Below are 19,196 nucleotides of genomic sequence, written 5' to 3'. Positions count from 1 at the left end.
TTTTAAAAATAAGGCCCATTTAAGATACACATGAGGCAACATTTATTTTCTCATAGAAAGTCGACTCTTTGGGACCCTCTTCTTGAAAAAGCAGTGGAATCTTTTATATATTTTTAACGCAGAGGTCGATGGATTCTTATTAAACAAGGGGGTGAAAGGTTATAGGGATACATTACTTGAGAAAAGATGTACTGGCACTGGAGGGGGTGCAAAGGATGTTCACTAGGTTGATTCCGGAGTTGAGGGGGTTGGCTTATGAGGAGAGACTGAGTAGATTGGGATTATATTCATTGGAATTCAGAAGATTGAGGGGGGATCTTACAGAAACATATAAAATTATGAAGGGAATAGATAAGATAGAAGTAGAGAGGATGTTTCCACTGGCAGGTGAAGCTAGGACAAGAGGGCATAGCCTCAAGATTAGAGGGAGCAGATTTAGGACTGAACTGAGAAGGAATTTCTTCACCCAGAGGGTTGTTAATCTATGGAATTCCTTGCCCAGTGAAGTAGTTGACGCTACTTCAGTAAACACTTTTTAAAAAAAAGGTAGATTTTTTTTGAACAATAAAGGAATTAAGGGATACGGTGAGAACGCGGGTAAGTGGATCTGAGTCCACGAAAGGATCAGCCATGATCGTATTGAATGGCGGAGCAGGCTCGAAGGGCCAGATGGCCTACTCCTGCTCCTAGTTCTTATGTTCTTATGGGAATGTGGATTTAGGCTCCAATCAGATCAGCCGTGATCTTCTTAAATGGTGGAGCAGACTCGAGGAGCCAAATGACATACTCCTGCTCTCTCTTCATACGGTAAAAAGATTTTTAATGATTTAACACCTCTGTTCAAGGAAATTAAGGATGGTCAACACTACAGACTTTGCTAGCAAGGCTCACATCCTGTGAAAGAGGAAAGGAAAATAAATACCATTACATACTTTTGTAACTATTATAACGTAAATGGAAATTGCTGAAGAAATTCAGCAGGTCTGGCTGCATCTGTGTATTGACAGCACAGATGCAGCCAGACCTGCTGAATTTCTTCAGCTACTTCTGTTTTTGTTTCAGATTTCCGGCATTTAGCTCTTTGCTTCATTATAATCTAAATGTGATATTCTGTATGTTCAGTATTGCCCTTGACATTCACCCTTGAAATCTATTTGCCTGTTTCATTGTACTCTCAAAATAGTTTGGTTTCTTTTCAGTGTTTCCTTGCATTTTCTTTCCATTTACAAGTAATTGAAGTTTACTTTCTTCCACATGCCCAGAACTCTGCCTAAACGTTGCCAGTTTAACTTTGTAAAGACTTCGATTTCAACTTTAAAAGCCATTTACCTTACCTTCTGTCATATCCTGTGGGCTCCCTGGTTGTTCCATGAGTTAACTGCAGTACCTTTATCATTGGACCTGTATATTTTATTTTCTTTAATTGCTTTGCTTTTTGCTAAGCTCCCATTTTCTGACTACTGTTGAAAATTATCTTCAGAAGATTTCTGGAATGTTTTATGAGTACCTCTACCCAATCTAGCAATTTCTCTTTTTGAATAGTCTAACTCTCCTCATTTAACCAGTTTATTGTCAAGTATATTTTCCCTTAACTTGTCAAGTTTCTTATGAAACACCTTCTTAAACATTAATAAATCAAAATACCAAATTTTGATTTCCTTTTCTGATTGGTTTATAAATCAAATGTTTATCTTATGTATACACATAAAATGTGAAATAGCATATATAAAATGCAAAGCACTTAATTACATTGTTGAAAAGCAACTGGGGCCAGGGGCTGCAAAGGAAAGGAGCTCTAATTTTACTGTGATTGTAAGATTACCAATGCCTAAAATTAATTGATGCCAGGAGATGCATTACTTCCAAAATTAAGTGAAGGCCACAATTTGCTTTGGCAGGCACAGATACACATGTATAATTTTTAATTTACTACATGACAATTTGCTGAAAGTGTGGGCTGATAATGGCCTAGTGAGGAAAGCAGGAAATCTGGAACTAGAGTGCACAGAGAAGGCAACCGTTAATGAACAAGATTGAAGGATTGTGAAATTAACGGTGTAAAGTCTGAGACCGAAGTGTGGACGTTCATTGTAGAATCAGGTTCAGACAGTACAATAAAGACAGGAAATGCAGATTGGATTTGCAAAGGCAAAAAAACGCGAGGAAAACCTCCAACAATTAGAATCTGATAGAATGTGACTACACACTTGAACAGTTAATATTCAATGACCGAGAGGCTGTTATTAATTAACATTTGGTATCAGTAAAAGGGTACTTAGACTTGTAATGATGAGACTTAACTCCTGTGTCAAGTTTAACTCCCAAATTTAGCATCTACATGCAGTTCAATTGTTGTAAACCAAGCGGAGATTGTTAGCAGTTTCTTTAACAAGATGTTTTATAGCCACCACAATGCCTGGAGACCATAGGGTTGCTCTCTCAGAGAGAGGCAACCAGTGGTAGCTTAATCTGAGGCTCAACATGCCTCAGTTGAGGGGAGAGGTTGAGAAGGAAAGACCTTCATGGTGATCTGATGGTCAAAGACTACAGACTTCCCAAGCAACCAACAAGAAAACAAATAATCAGTTTTTTGGACTTTGACTGTAAGGCACAATCTGAATCAACGAATTTCAAATATTAATTAACAGGCAACTAATATATCAAACTAAAGGAAAAAGTAAGTTTTCCACAAACTGACTAATGAACTACCTCTTATGGAACACTTTTGTTCTGTGCCGTGCCCTGACGAATATGTAGCAGAGTTACTCACAGCTCTGTAGCAGATTTTTAATAAGTTGTACCAGGTCAAAACTTCAACTGTCCTTGAACAATTGTTTCACTTTGAGTCTTTTTCCTGGATATAATTATCACCAAGAAGGCACACCCCAGTGACTCCTTCCTTAAATATTCAAGAACCCATTTAAGTTCTGTTCCCTGACTTTCGAACAGAAACTGATTTCTTAACAACATCGTGTTTGGTTACGAACACAAAACCATCCTTTTTTTTAAACAGAAGTGACTTCTTTGCTGCATCTTAGCTGTGGCTGTCTCTTTTCAGTGAAATATTGTGTAAGGTATTAAAGCTATAACTTGGCACTTCAGTGAGTTTCTGTTTAAATTTGTCTCGCACAGCCATCAGATTATATGGACATTTCTTCAAACTCATATGTTTAAAGGGGCATTTTAAAAATAATTGTCTTGTAAAGTTAATTTTCTTTGACACAATGCATTTCAATGGTGAGGCAGAGAACACTGTGCAGTTTTTGCTAAGGTATTAGTGGAATGGTAACAATTTTCACAAAACCTTTGGATATTAATGTTTAACTACGCATCCACCCTTTATCTAAAGTCATTGTTGTGTTTGTGCATAAGTAAGCACAATTGGACTCATTTTTACCAGGAGAGTAAATTCTGGCTTATCAATGATTTATGCTTCTCTTATGGCTCTGTTGATAAATATTGCATACCGAGGTACTGAGGCAGACAGTCTGGGAAGATCCACATGTGATACCTGACTGAAAACGAAATTTAGCTGTGCCCCTCTGCTGAGTTTTCTGAGTTCAATCAACGTAGTTCAGCCATTCCTCAGCTGAGAAACCATTAAATTACTCATGATGTTAATTTAGACATCAGTTTAATAAATGCTAGGGCACGTTTCAACAAATGCTTTAAAACACAGCACACGCCAGCTTGTTCTTACTATTCTTAAAGATTTCTTAACATGACAAGTCTTTAATTGGTCTGCTTTATGATCTCTTATTGCATCTGATGCTGCTGAGGAAACAGGAAAGTACAGAGGAATCTGCATGCTTAGCAATCTCTGTTGTAGAAAGAATTGAAAAATGCATTCAAGTCATTGAAGTTTTGGGCAGTGATGCATGGGACAAATTAAAAATAGGGAAGTGTAACTGTGTTCAGTTCTGGTCACCTCATTACAGGAAAGATGTGGAAGTTTTAGAGAGGGTTCAAAAGAGATTTACCAGGATGCTGCCTGGACTGGATGGCAGGTCTTATGAGAAACGTCGAGGGAGCGAGGGCTTTTCTCATTGGAGAGAAGAAGGATGAGAGGTAACTTGATAGAGGTGTACAAGATGATGAGAGGCATAGATAGAGTGGATAGTCAGAGACTTTTTCCCAGGGCGGAAATGACTATTACGCGGGGGGCATAATTTTAAGGTGATTGGAGGAAGGTATAGGGGAGATGTCAGAGGTAGGTTCTTCACACAGAGAGTGGTGGGCATGTGGAATGTGCTGCCGGCAGTGGCAGTGAAGTCAGATACATTAGAGACTTTCAAGCAACTCTTGGATAGGCACATGGAGGATAGTAAAATGTAGGGTATGCAGGGTAGATTGATCTTAGTAGGATAATAGGTTGGCACAACATCGTGGGCCAAAGGGCCTGTACTGTGCTGTACTGTTCTATGTATGTTAGCAGGTTTATAAATAAAATAAATCCCATCATTTAAATGAAGCACTGAATTAATTAAAAATTCTGTTTGAACTAAATGTATCAACCTTCATGATTTGGACCAAAAAGATCTGGGTCCTGTTAAAAAGAAAAAAATGTTAAAACTCTACCCAGAGTCCTGTTTTGAGATGATTAAGATCGCTTTCATAATGTCATCAAGACAAGTATTGCATGCAACTTGCGTTCAGATATCCAGAGTGTGATCTGTGTGCCCTTGGGAACCACATGAAGACCAGGAACAATTCTGCTTCTGAATGATTGAATTCATCAATTCAAAACAAATTTGTTTAATTTTGATGATAATTAGATGATGCTGTTATTACTATCCCTATTGATTGGACAATTAAACCGTGTATAAGCCTGCAGAAGGTCATTTAGGTGAGTTGACTGGACAGCTGGTTTGTGATGCAGTGTGACACCAAAAGTATGGATTCAATTCCATCACCGGCTGAGGTTTCCATGAAGGTCCTACCTTAACCTCCCTCCTCACCTGAGGCATGATGACCCTCAGGTTAAACTCCCCACCAGTTGTCTCTCTTAATGTGACAGCCGCCTCAGGGACTTGGCAGCTTTACCTTTACTTTTACCTTTCTATAAACTAACTTAGGAACTTAGTTTAAGAATGTACTCTTAGTTTGTTTATGTTTCCAGATGGTTGAATGGAGTGATAGAGTTGCATTGTTTTTCTTCTGATATTAAGCAACAATTCCTTAAGGTATATAAAAACAAGAGTAATTGCTTCAAAGAGAGGAGTTGTCAGACCTTGAGAAGCATAACGACTGTGTTACAAGACTATTAATCCAGAGATCTGGAATATTGGTCTGAGATATGAGTTCAAATTCCACTGAGGTAGTAGGAAAATGTAAATCTATTTTAGAATATCTGCAACAAAAACAAAATCATAATAGTGACTATGAAATGCTGGACTTTTCTAAAAACCCATCTAATTCACCATTACCCTTCAAAGAAAAGAATCTGCTGTCCAAGTTCAGTCTTGTCAATGTGTAATTCCAGATGCACCACAATGTGATTGACTGTTAACTGCCCTTTGTAATAGCTTAGCATGGCACTCAGTTTTAGGAAACTGCAATAATAAAGTCTAATAATCATAAAACTGGGCAGACACCCAGGTTCAGCCTTGGCGCCAACACAATAAAGGCACATTCAGCTGAAGCAGAACCCTGCAAAGTCCTTCTCACTATCATCTGGACAGCGTAGGTCCAGATGACACTAAAATAGATGGGAAATTAAATTGTAATGAGGAAATTTACAAATGGATATAGATGAGCTGGTGAAAGAGCCAAAATTTGGAAGTTAGAGCTTAATGTGGATTAGTGTGATGTTACCATTTTGGTTGGAAGAATAAGAAGGCAACTTATTCTCTGAATGGAGAGAAACTTCAAAATGCTTCATTACAGATCAATCTGGGTGTCCTTAAGTATAAATCACAGAAATCTAGTGTGTGAGTACATCAGGTAATAAAGAGAGCGAATAGAATTTTAACATTTATTGCTAAAGGAAAGGAGTACGCTAGTAGGGAAGTGTCATTGCAATTGTACAAGGCATTGGTGAAACCGCACTGGGAGTACAGCATTCTGTTTTCATCCCTTGACTTGCGGAAGAATGGAATTGCATTGGAAGCAATTCAGAGAAGGTCCAATAGATTAGTTCCAGAGATAAAAAGCTTGTTATATGTGGCAAGATTAGGCCTAAACTCACTAATTGAGATGTAAGATGTTGAAGAGGATTGACAAAGTAGACATAGTGGATTTTTCCCCTTGTACTGCAGTTTAGAATGAGAGGTCATAGCTTTAGCCTAAGAAGTGTCAGAATTAAAACAGGGATGAGGAGGAATTACTTCTCGCAAAGAGTCGAATCTATCAAATCACTACCCCCAAGTGCAGAGGATGCCAAGACATTGAAAAAAAAAAATTGAGGAGGAGAAGGACCGATTTTTGGTTAGTAGCAGATAAAGGGTTTTGGAGAACGGGCAGGAAAGTGGAGTTGAAGTCAGTCGTAAATGGCAGAGCAAGTTCGAGGGGCTGAATTCCTTATTCCTGCTGCTAGTTCTCATGTTCTTCTTTCTTGTGCCAAATTTTGGTGAACTGTTTCAGACTCAACATGACCTGACCACAGTCACGCTCATGTATTCAAACTTTACAACCAATATTCCAAACTCCTCCATTATCATACCTGTCCCATCCTTGGAGTTTGGTAGCATTGTGGTGCCGTTGGGGTGTGTGTTCCTGGGAGTATTCAACATTGACTCTCGGTCCTATGAAGTGTTATGATATCAGGTCAAACCTGCTGATTACTAACTATTACGCACCTTCAGCCCGTGAATCAGGAGATCTCCACCTAAGGTGAAACAACAATTGGAAAAATGTGCTCAGGATAACCAGGATATGCTGTCGTTGTTTAACTTTGATATTCATCACCAAGAATGATTGTCCCTTTAGCTGTTTATAAAAGGACCGACGCAAGGAAAAGAAACTAGTAGATCTGATCCTCCCCAATCCGACTGTTGCAGGTCCACCTACCAATGACAGTATTGTTAGCAGTGAGCACCATACTTTGCTCATGGAGACCAAATCTTATCTCTACTTTGAGAACACTATCATGTTGTGTAGCATTACACTATGGCAATGTAAACTTCACAGCTTTAGTAACTTTATGGATTGAAAGAATCAGCAATAACTCTGTCTGGAATTAGTTGCTTCTTGAGATGTAAGAGACAAAGACAAGCTGTTACTGAAAGTAATTAGCCATGTCTTGGCGAGATTACATAAACAAAACTGCTTTGACACCTTGATAAACTGGATGCTTTATTGCCACAAAGGATAAAGACTACCCTGCAGAAGAATTTAAGGAGTTAATTGCAAGAAAAGCTGTGTTTCAACCAGATAACTAACACTGAACGTAACAATGAACAGGGGAGCTACTTCTGATAAGAGGACAAGATACGGACTTGCGCTCTCCAGAAAAAGTAATCAATGTTGGGAATGGAGGAGCGTATTGAATCATCAAAAATGTCACACCAAGAGAGGAAAATGTCTTAGAATCCAATACCAGAACAAGTCGGCGGAATCCTGGCCAGATTCCATCATTAACTTGCTTACTTGACAGGTCTTATTTTGGTTGCTTCATACAATAAAGTTTAAATCAAAGTTTCAGTACTTGATTGTCTGTGAGATTTCTTAATAAGTAGCCGAATTAAAAATAACTTGTGGTGAGTTACCTTTCAAAGTGGGATAAATTTTGAGCAGTTCTAGCAGTTCAAAACTATTGGCTACTGGCAACGGCAAAATTGTACGTGCAACATCATGGCCCATGGTAATTCTCATTCCACCATTACTATCAAATCAATGGACAAATACATGTTCGACAAGGGGTGCAAAGGAGTGTACTAAGAAAAACATTAGACATGGCTAAAAATGACATGACTGCTTGGTGAGGCTACACGCAGCATGCTTTATTGCCACAAACGACAAGGATTGCCCTGCATGTGAAATAGAGGAACTATATTGCTATTGTAAGAGCTAAGCAATCTGACAACCAATCGTTTAATTCTGAATACTCGTGGACAATTAAACTAATGGAAGGAGGAGGTTCCACAAACATTCCCATCCTTAATGATGGTGGAACTAAACACGTGAGTACAAAAATCAAAGCTGAAAATTTTGCAACAACCTTCATCCAGCAGTCTCAACCTTTTTCCTGATATCTCAACATTTCACAAACCAATCTTCAGACACAATGATTCATTGTAGCTGGTATCAAGGAATGGTTGAGCTCTGTGGATGAAACAGAGCTATGCTCCCAGATAATGTCCCCCCTTCCATCCTGGAAGACATGTTTCTGAATTATCCCAGTATGGATAAAACACTGTCAACTAAACAACGAAGTTGAAAATTGGTTAGGTATGTCTTGTTCATAAAAAGCAGGACAAATCCAACTGGATTTCAAACTTTATTGCAGCCTCTGCTTAAAAATGGATGAAAAAGCTGAATTCTGGAAGTGAGGTGAAAATTAGTACCTTAAATGTTAAGCAACAATTGACTGAATGTAGAATAATGAAGCACCAGTAAAGTTAATATCAATGGATACTGAGGCAAAAACGGCCACTGGCTCAAGTCATATCTCAAACGAAGGAAGACAGTTGTTGCTATTGCAGTTTCCCATTTCAACTCCAAGAACATTACTGGAATCCTCAAGCCAGTATCTTAGGCCCAACCATCTTAAGCTACTTCATCAATGGGGTTCCCTACATCATAACGTCAGAAAAGACGATATGTACACTGATTGCATTGTGGTTAGCCACATCTACAAATACAGATGACCCAGACTTGAGTTGAAAATCGATAAGCGACATTCACAACACAGAAGAGGGTGGTAGTGATCATTTCCAACAAGCCAGAGTCTAATCAGTTCCTCGTTGTATTCAATATCATTACTGTTGATGAATTTTCCACTGTCAACTGCTTAGGGATTAACATTGTCCAGAAATTGAACTGTAACAAGAATACTGTGACGACAAGAGAAGGTCAGAGGCTGGATAATCTACAGTGAATAACTCACTACTTGATTCCCGAAAGCCTTTCCACTACCTGGGTAATGCACACCAGAGGGTGATTGAACATCCACCACTTAACTGAATGATTGCAACTCTCAACATTTTTAAACACACGACACCATCCAAGACCAAGCAGCCTGCATGATTGTCAGCTCACCCATCACATTTAGCATTAACTTTCTAAACCTAGGTGTGCTTGCCATGTATACCATCTGCAAGATGCAACTCTCTAAGGTTTTTTTCAATAGCATCATCCAAACCCAAGACCTTAAACAATTTGAAAAACAAGGGAATAGGTGCATGAAAACACCATCACCGACAAGTTATGCCTCAAGTTGCGCACTGTCTTAAATTGAAAAGATATCAATACTCCTTTCCTGAAGAACAGCACTGTGTACACTTTGCACACATGGGCTGCAGCAGTCAAGAAGATGGCTCACCAGCACTTTAAAGGGCAATTGAGGTGCCGACAAATGCTAGCCTTGTCAGCGATCCCAACATCCAATAAGCAAACTTTCCAAAAAATGTTTAGTCTATCAGAGGAAAACATGAACACAGCAAAGATTTGGTACTTTGAAGTTTCTGAGCGTGACAGTTAATTATTCCGAGTAAATATTGTGACCTTTGAAGGCAGTAATACTTCAATTAGCTGCAGTTGCTAAAATCTATCCGAAATCATGAAACTGAATGGAAAAAGTTTAGATTTTGAACTACTGACAACTTTGTAATCATATTAGTTATTATAGCCCAGAGTGAAATAACTTTTTGTTTGAGGAAATAAAACCCTTGGTGAAACGAGGTAGTTCAAAGACCTTAAATAAATAGTCCAAGTATATAAAGTTGATTGAATATGACATGCTCAAAAATATTCCATCAGCAGATAGAGCTGGATGTCGACAGTTGTTAAAATGCAAGGCATTAACCAGAGAAAAATAAGGTCCTTTGACACTTAACCAGTGAAAGCTGAAATCACCATGTGAGATTTATGCAAATAATTGTAAGTCTTTTGGCAGCCATTTCAGAAGCATAGGCTGTGAAGGAGCAAACTACATTCTTTAGTTGAAAGAAAAGCACAATGTTCTTAAATCTTTGAAGAATGAAATTTGAAAATTTCAATCAAGAACAATGCAGAAATTTAATTGAGGATCAAGTTAATTTAATAAAGCAATGAATTGTGACTAATAAGCAAATGAAATATCGTGCTAAGCATGAATTGATCGGTATATGCACATCAATGTATGTAAATGTTATTGTGTTCAAAGGCCAAATATAGGTAAGCTGGTTCCGTTTAGTTTAATACTACGTTTTTGATCGAATTCTCTTGCTTTCCCTGACATCATTCTGGCAATGTGTAACAAACTATTTTACAGAAAAAGTGGCTTTATCTAAAACTTAGATTTTTGAGAACTCCGTTTAGTCTAAGTGTGTACATTTGCTGAGGAAAGTGTAAGTCTTGAGTTGTACAAACCTAATTTAGTTTTAGGTTGTCATTAAACTGAAATGTACAGTTGAAGTTTTGTCTGTGCTAGAAAGGCACCTTTCTTTTCCTCAAGGATTGCAAAAGAGCAGAATAATTAAGTACCAGCTGAAACTGACTCCTCAACAAAAAAAAAATCCAAAGAACTGCAGGTGCTGGATATCAGAAACAAAATCAGAAATTGCTGGAAAAACTCAACAGATCAGGCAGCATCTGTGGTGAGAAAGCAGAGTTAACATTTCAGGTCTAGTGACCCTTCTTCAGAACAGTTCTGATCTGAGTGGCTCATCTGCCACAAGCCTGAACTCTACATTGATCCCAGCTCTACATAACCCTCAACTGCCTGATCTTTCAAAATATATCTACCTCCTGTTTAAGTACTTTCAGTGATCTAGCTTCCATTATTCTGGGCAGCTAATTCCAGACATTGACTACCTTCTAGGAGAAAAAATTCCTTTGTATCTCCATTTTAGTGTCCTTTCATTCTGCAATTATGCCCTGTAATCCTTGGGGATCAGTTAGCTCAGTTGGCTGGTTTGCAATGCAGAATGATGCCAACAGTGCAGGTTAAGTCCCGATACTGGTTACTGTCAACATTTCTCAACTTTGTCCCTCACCTGAGGCATGGTGACCCTCATGTTAAACCAGCATCAGTCATCTCTCTCCAAAGAGAGAGCAACTCTAAGGCCCTCTGGGACTATGGTGACTTTACCTCTTAGCCATGACCCCAGTTCAAGACTTCCCCAATCGCGTAAGCATCATCTCAGCATCTGTGCTGTCAAGCCCCCTCAGAATCTTGTATATTTCAATAAGATCATTTCTCATTCTCCTTAACTCTAAATGAGTAAAGGCCTAACCTGTTTAGCTGTTCTTGTTAATTCAACACCTTCCTCCCAGGATTCAGCCTAGTGAATCTACTTTGAACTGCCTTCAGTGTCAGTATATCCTTAAATAAGGAGATCAAAATTGCGCATACTACTTCAGATGCAGCCTCACCAAAATCCGACACAGCGTAACAAGTCTTCCCTATTTTTAAACTCAAACCCACCAGCTTTGAAAGCTAAAAGTCCATTTGCCTTCTCAAGTATGTGCCACCCTGCATGCTACTTAATTGTGTTTCATGAACAAGAGCACCCAAATCCCTCTCTGCTGCACTTTTTCAGAGCCTTCCTCCATTTAAATTATAGACTGCCTTTTGATTCTTCTTACCAAATTGCACGACCTCACACTTTTCCACATTAAACTTGAGTTGGTAATATTTTGCCCACTCCCTCAATTTATCCATATCCTCTTGCAGATTATTATTGCTTTTATCCCAACATGCACTTCCTGCTATTTTTGTATAATGAACAAATCTGGTTGCACCAAATCTGCCCCCTTCCTTCAAGTCGTTAATAGAGACAGTAAGTTATTGAGGCCAAAGGACTATTCCTTATGGCACCCATTAATTACATCTTTCCAATTCTCTGTCTTCTCTGTATTAATCCATCCTCAGTCCATGCCAATAAATTGCCCCCAGTGCCTTGACCTCAACCTTCTGTAATAGCCTTTTCTGTGGCACCTTATCAAATGACTTCTGGAACCTAAATGTGCTATATTTACCAGATCCCTTTATCAACTCTGCATGTTAGATCCGCAAAGAACTGAAGCAAATTTGTTAAACGTATTTCTCTTGTACAAAGCCATGTTGAATCAATTTGATTATGTTGTTTTTCTAAATACCTATTTCTTCCTCAATTAACTCTAGCATTTTCACAATGACAGGTGTTAGTTGAACTGGCCTAGAGTTTCCTGATTTCTGACTCTCTGCCTTCTTGAACAGTGGTATCTCATTATTAGCAGTTTTCCAATCTGCTGGAACCTTCAGGAATCCAGTGTTTTCTGGAATATTTTAACCATTATCTGCACTGTATCTGCAGTCACTTTCTTGAAAGCTCTTCAATACAGGCCATCATGTCCTGGCAATTTGTCTGCCTTCAGTCCCATTATTTTGTCCAATACTTCTGCCCTCATGATAGAGACTGTTACAAGGCATTTTCTTTCCTATTAGCATCATGTTATATATTACTTATGGGATGTTTATCATAACTTCCACTGTGAAGACCAATACAAGATATTGGTTTGAATTATTAGCAATTTTACTGTTATCAGTTCCTTAGTGACATCCTCCAAGGGACCCACATTTACTTTCGCAACTCTTTCTTTTATATACCTGTGGAAACTCTTGCTGTTGTTTTTACATTCTTTGCCAATTTACTTTCATGGTCAATTTACTCCTTTTTCATTAGCATTTTAGTCATTTTTTTTTAAAAAAATCTCATCAATCTGTGGTCTACCACTAGTTTTTGCCACTTTGTATGCCTTATTTTTTCAATGGATGCTTTCCATGATTTGACTTTCTCAATCACAGGTAGTTGATCCATCTCATCAAGTTCTTTTTAGCTAAGCATTATAAAATATCTGCTTAAATTTGTGCTTATGGTCATCTACTAACCTTTCCCTTCACCTATATTCTCAGACCATTCTAGACAACTCTTTCTTCATACCTCTATAATTGCCCTTCTTTAAGTTGAGAACATGGGTTTGAGAGCAGAGTATTTTTTTTCCTTCAAACTGAATTTAAAATTCTGCTATGTTGTGATTGCTACTCATGAAAGGATCTTCAGCTAAGAAATCTCTTTTCAATCCAACCTTATTACACATTAATAAGCCTAAAATAGCCTGTTCACACATAGGTACTGCAGTGTACTGCTCTAAGAAAGGATTCTTAATGCACTCTACAATTCTGTGTTCCATGTTACTCTTGTATGTGACTGAGGAATGTACAGAGGCCCAAGATGTCAGATTCTGCCATTGTCCAACAGATATGAGGATCTTATAAACTGTGTGGATAACAATAGAGACTTTTGAGAACTGTGCTAACTGACCATGGCAATTTGGTACAGGGAACCTTTAAAGTGGCAGGAAGTAATTATGAATGTAGTAATAAATGACAGTATAATTAAGTCAGTAGATACTGTTCTCCGCAGTCTTGAATATACGGGTGGCACGGTGGCTCAGTGGTTAGCACTGCTGCCTCACAGCGCCAGGGACCCGGGTTCAATTCCAGCCTCTGGCGACTGTCTGTGTGGAGTTTGCACATTCTCCCCATGCCTGCGTGGGTTTCCTCTGGGTACTCCGGTTTCCTCCCACAGTCCAAAGATCCTAAGCTAAATTGCCCGTAGTGTTCAGGGGTCTGTAGATTAGGTGGGTTATAGCGGGATGGGTCTGGGTGGGATGCTCCAGGGGTCAGTGTGGACTTGTTGAGCCGAAGGGCCTGTTTCCACACTGTAGGGATTCTATGATTCTATACCCAGTGCCAGGGTTAAGGACATCTCCTTGGGACTGGAAATGAACCAAGAGTGGGAAGGCCGGGATCCAGTTATTGTCATTCGAGATTATTACCTAACTTTGGGCAGTTTGACATTTGGCATATGCACAAGAAACAACAGAGTCATGAACATAGTCCAGTCCATCACACAAATCAGCCTTCCATCCACTGACTCTATCTATACCTCCCGCTGCCTCAGAAGAGCAACCAACATAATCAAAGATCCGCTCTCTTCCACCCTCTTCCATTGTGTAGAAAGTATAAAAGTTTCTATACATGTAAGAATAGATTCAAGAACAGCTTCTTTCCCACTGTTATTCAACTTCTGAATGGATCTCTCAAATCTAAAATTTTAATATTGATCTCACTCTCTGTGCACCTTCTCTGCCATAATATTGTATTCTTCACTCTGTTCTATTACTCTAATGCACTTTGGATGGTATGACCTGCCTGTACGGCATTCCTAGATACATGTGACAATAATAAATCAAATAAAAAAGTAAATAAAGACAGGAGTTTCATGCTTAAAGATTGATGTGGGTGCAATAGGTTTCAGTTCACCAATACTGGCACTGGTAGCCCTATGGTCTGTTAAGACGATAGCAATTTTCCCATTAGTTGGGGAAGTTATCAAATCAGTTTGACAGGCACTGGGACTGTTACAGACCCAGAAAACAGAATGTTGAAATTATTTCTGTAGGTTCTGCGGGAGTAAGTTAGCAAGATACTTTATTTTAATGCAAAAAGGATTTGAAAAAATAACTATCTGGTATCGTCCAAGCTCAAAATTCAAGATAAAAGAATGAAGCTTAAAAAGTGAAGCATATTAGCAATAGGTCAGATTTGTAATGCCAGCATTAGCAAATGTTCTTCTTGACATGAATGTTCAGGAGCACCCCCCCGCACCAACAAACACACAACGTACACCAACATACCATGCATACAGATGCACAAACGCAGACATACACTAACCAGAGTGCAAGTGATAGTGTGCTGCTCCAAAAAATTCAGTGGGCCTTCTAAAGGTGTTACTGAGGATTCAGTATTTCAAACACCAGTGGCTGAGTTTTCGTTCTAAGTAGCTAGAGTCAGGAAGCATTCAACATATCTGTCTCAGTAGGAAGTGCCCCAAATTTTGCTCTAGCGGTAGGATGCAGGGTCAATTTGACTCTCCTGCTGAGTGTAGATCAGAGAAATCTATGAGGTCAGTCAAATGCAAAGGCGGGCTGCTTAAGAAACCGACCTTGATTTGCTGGAACTTAGGTCCTGTTGTTTGCCTATATTTTCAGCCCTCTATCCACCCATGTTGCCTTCATGCCAAGCCAGATCCCAGCCTCTCCTAATGGTCCCTCATGCCCTCTACACTAACTTGTGGCCTTTCCATGCCATTTAGCTAGTGTTCACTCTGTACAGAACCAATGAACCTTCTAGTAACAATAGAACCTACTTAACAGCTTAAAACGTGCTCATTCATAAATTTGTTGAAAAACAATTGCAGAACCACATCCCATATGCTAATTTTACGTTTTCCCTTCACCTTCCAACTTCTGTTCCAACATGATCAGAGGTAGGAAAATCCATGCCTGAGTTTGAAACTAATGTGAATGTGAGTAATTCCTCACTAATTCAGAAGTAAATTTTATCTCAATTTGGGAATACCGAACAAGGCTCATACCACTTCAAAAGTTAACCTTGATTTTTTTTAATATTCTTAACAAGGAACCTTCTAAAAATCTGAATTTTGTTAAGAAGAAAAACGTATGACTCTTCAGGAGAATTAATCCATGTCTCTTCAGAATGATTTATCTTGCTTCATAAGCATTAATTTTGAAAATGACATATCTTATCAAATTATTGTAATTTCTAGAAATACTTATTTTGATTTTTTTTGTCAAGTTTATTTTGACTAAAATGTGATTTTTAATGCGTTTTTGCTGCAGCAGTCTTTTTCTTCCAGTTTGTGCGGTATAATTATATAAGCCATGCCCACAACTGCCTGCCTATTTTACCTACAACAACGCTGTGCTACTGGTCCTTGCTGCAAACCATACCAGGAGGTAATCCTTTTTCAAAGCAGCCAACTTTCCTGCCACAGGAATCACAGTGGGCATATGAGAGGATTTATTCAATGGCAATGGCAAGCGCCAGCGCTGACACTGTAAAATCAGGCCCATTTAAGCATTTCTTGCTTTCTTTTAATTGGATTTTAAACACAAAAGCAGACTAAACATAAATGTGAGATACTGTAACAAATGGGGCTTGACATTACAATTTATGCATTGTTCGAGTTCCTGTTTATTCACGTGTTGGCAAGTTATTTGTTTTTAATGAAACAAAGCAATCTCTCCAACTCTTGGCCAAAGCGAGTCTTTAGGTTGTTTAACTTTCGTAGTAATGTTCCGTAATGTCAGAATACACATGGAAGTCCTAGTTAGAAGTGGAAATTGAAACTTTTTATTTTCCTTAAGGTTGGCATTATGGATATATTCATTTAGCGATTGCTTAGTTTAGTCTGCTCCATTATCTCTCATGTTTGCTTGGTTCACATGAAGTGCGGGGCAGATAATATATTGATAGCTGCCAACAAAAGCACTCAAATAAGCTGCCCTGGCATTTTGTAGATTCTGTCAGAGTTTCTGTAATTTTGCTACTGCACATTTTTTGAACTAAGCTTATTCACCTTCATAGCTGTGCCACTGGAGCATAGGGGAGCTTCTTTTTTTTTCTTTTGAAACAATTGAACATAGTAATAGTAGAATAGTGTTTCACAGAATAGTGGTGAATAACACAAAGTAAAAGGAGGTGGGATAGCACAAGATTTGTACATTAGAAAAAAAGATCTTAAATCAAAGGATTAAAATGAGGGGTCAGTTTGCTGGAACTAAGAAAGAGCAAGGGACTGCAAACAATTGTGGGAGTGGTTATTACTTGTGTGGAACATCCTTGGATATTTGGTTCCCGATTTTAGTCACCCTGTAGTTACATCTGTGTAATGGCAATTAGATCACACCCCTTCAGTTCAAGTTATGCTTTCAAATCTTCATCCTTTTTTGAGAATGCTTTATGCATTCAGACAGAGTACCTTTAATTGTACCCTTTTAACGTTATTCTTACTTTTGATTGTGATTGATGTTTGCCTCACTTTATCTGCAACTTATGCTTATTACTTTTCTATTTCCTTTTATTCATTTTGCTTCTTTTCAATCTGAGCTCCATGTTAGGTTCCCATCGCCCTGCTAATCTAGTTTAAACTCTTCCCAGCAGCAGTCACAAATCTCCCTGAAAGATGTTTGTCCTAATCTCATGAAAGTTCAACCCCTTGATCTTATACAGGTTCTACCTTCTCCAGGCCATCTTTGAGTTCTTGAAATTGGTAGTGCCGTGATTGGATGTATCGAGAAGAAACCAGGTGAATCCCACCTGTAGGAATGAAAAATTTGATAAGACATCACCTGAAGCAACTTCTTCGCTTAGTGACTTATCAACTCGAATTGGATGTTATCTCTGAAGATGTCACCACAATACTTGTTACCTGCGATTGCCCTGGCCTCTCCTGTCACTGGTTGCTCACTGCCCCTACTTGCTGTACATCATCTTTCCACACCAATCAGAAAGCAAACATGCTCTAGACCATCAGTCAAAACAGCATCTTTACCCTCAATCTGAATCCTTTGTAAATATTAAGTCTTCAAAGAACATTAAAAAGGATAAAATTGTGTTCCTATAATCTTTCTCTTGGTCTATTCAAAGCATCACAAAGAGATTAAACTTTTTGTACCTTAAGACCCCAGCAAGATTATGTGCCTCCTCATTGTGATCAGTTAGCTCTGATTGATACGAGTTGAGGATAACTTACTCCTTAGCTAAGAATTGTGTACAGCAACATTGACCTTGCAATAAGGTAGTAGAAGGGAATTTAAAAATCAGGTTAGTACATTTGCTAATGTGTATTTTTAAAACAAATACTTCAATGGAATTATTTTACGTTCTGGAAGTTTTGGTCATATTGACACCATGATATACATTCGAATACATTTTCTTCCTCAGGTTATTATTACATAATTTATTTTCAGAAGTCATACAACACCTTGTTATAGTCCAACAAGTTTATATGAAAACACAAGTTTTCAAAGTGCTCCAAAAGCTTGTAATTTCAAATTAACCTGTTGGACTATACTTGTTGCCGCGTGACCTCTGACCTTGTCCATCCCAGTCCAACACTGGCTCCCTCACATCATAATTTAATCTGACACAGAGTCACTACATTGTTGGAAATAACTGAAGTCTCATCTATCAATTTAAGTAAATGTAAACTATCTCCTAGCACTATTTTAAAGAGAGCAGAGAGTTTTCCAAGTGTCCTGACCATTTTTCTCTCAACTCTTTCAAGAGATCTTCCTGCACATGTGCAGATATTTGTGTTTTCACAGAATGATAACCATATGATTGAAGTCATTTATTGGTGTGAAGCACCTGGTGACATCGACAATGCAACAGCTATTATATAAATGCACATTTGCAATTTTCCCTCTCCTGAATTCTTAGTCCAGACCAGTAAAATGGAGATTCATGTCTCTTAATTTGATTGTGCACCCTTTCAAGTGAATGCAACCTTTCATAATAAAAAAAGGAATCTTATTCAACTTCATCCTTTTTATCTTGTTATCAATTCATCACTCTCCAGCAGAGCAATCTATTTCAGTACCTGAGTATGTGAATCTGTGAACAGATGTGCCTTAATTGTGCAACATCTGATGTTTGATTTGTATGACATTTCAGATGTTCCATTTTCTGACATTGTTGTAAACACACAAGTACAAATTCATTAATTTAACTGAAAAGCCATGTATTGACATTCCAGTTGTAAGAGTCGCTGAAGCACGTTCCATAATAAAGTTCATTAAAGTATCATTGAAATATCTGGAAAGCAGATGAATTACAGAATCTCTACAGTACAGAAAGAGGCCACTCGACCTATCGAGTCTTTACAGACCCTTCAAAGAGCATCCCACCCAGACCCAGCCTATCCCCATAACCCCGCCTTTCCCATGGTTAATCTACCTAGTCTGCATATCCCTGGACACTTTGAGCAATTTAGTATGGCTAATCCACCTAATCTGCATATCTTTGGACTATATTCTATAATTATGTTTGACTACTTCATTATTTATAATTCATTTTAATTTGATACTTGCATATGAATATTGTACTTTTCACTGAAGACATGAAATTTTTAGGTGATCCTAGTAGACAGTTTACATCTTTGACAAAAACAAAAGCGCTTGCCTTAATTGCTTAATCAAGTAAT

General features: G+C 38.3%; 1 protein-coding gene across 1 annotated transcript in view; it reads left to right on the top strand.

Annotated features, from left to right (window-relative positions):
- Window positions 1-19,196, top strand: part of mcph1 (microcephalin 1) — a 265,997-nt gene that overhangs the window by 81,566 nt on the left and 165,235 nt on the right. The gene's annotated exons all lie outside the window — the stretch shown is intronic.

Source organism: Rhincodon typus, chromosome 5 (genome assembly GCF_021869965.1).
Source record: "Rhincodon typus isolate 14 chromosome 5, sRhiTyp1.1, whole genome shotgun sequence".
Classification (NCBI taxonomy): domain Eukaryota; kingdom Metazoa; phylum Chordata; class Chondrichthyes; order Orectolobiformes; family Rhincodontidae; genus Rhincodon; species Rhincodon typus.
Note: the sequence above shows the minus strand (reverse complement) of the source record. Positions and strands in the feature narration are given on the sequence as shown.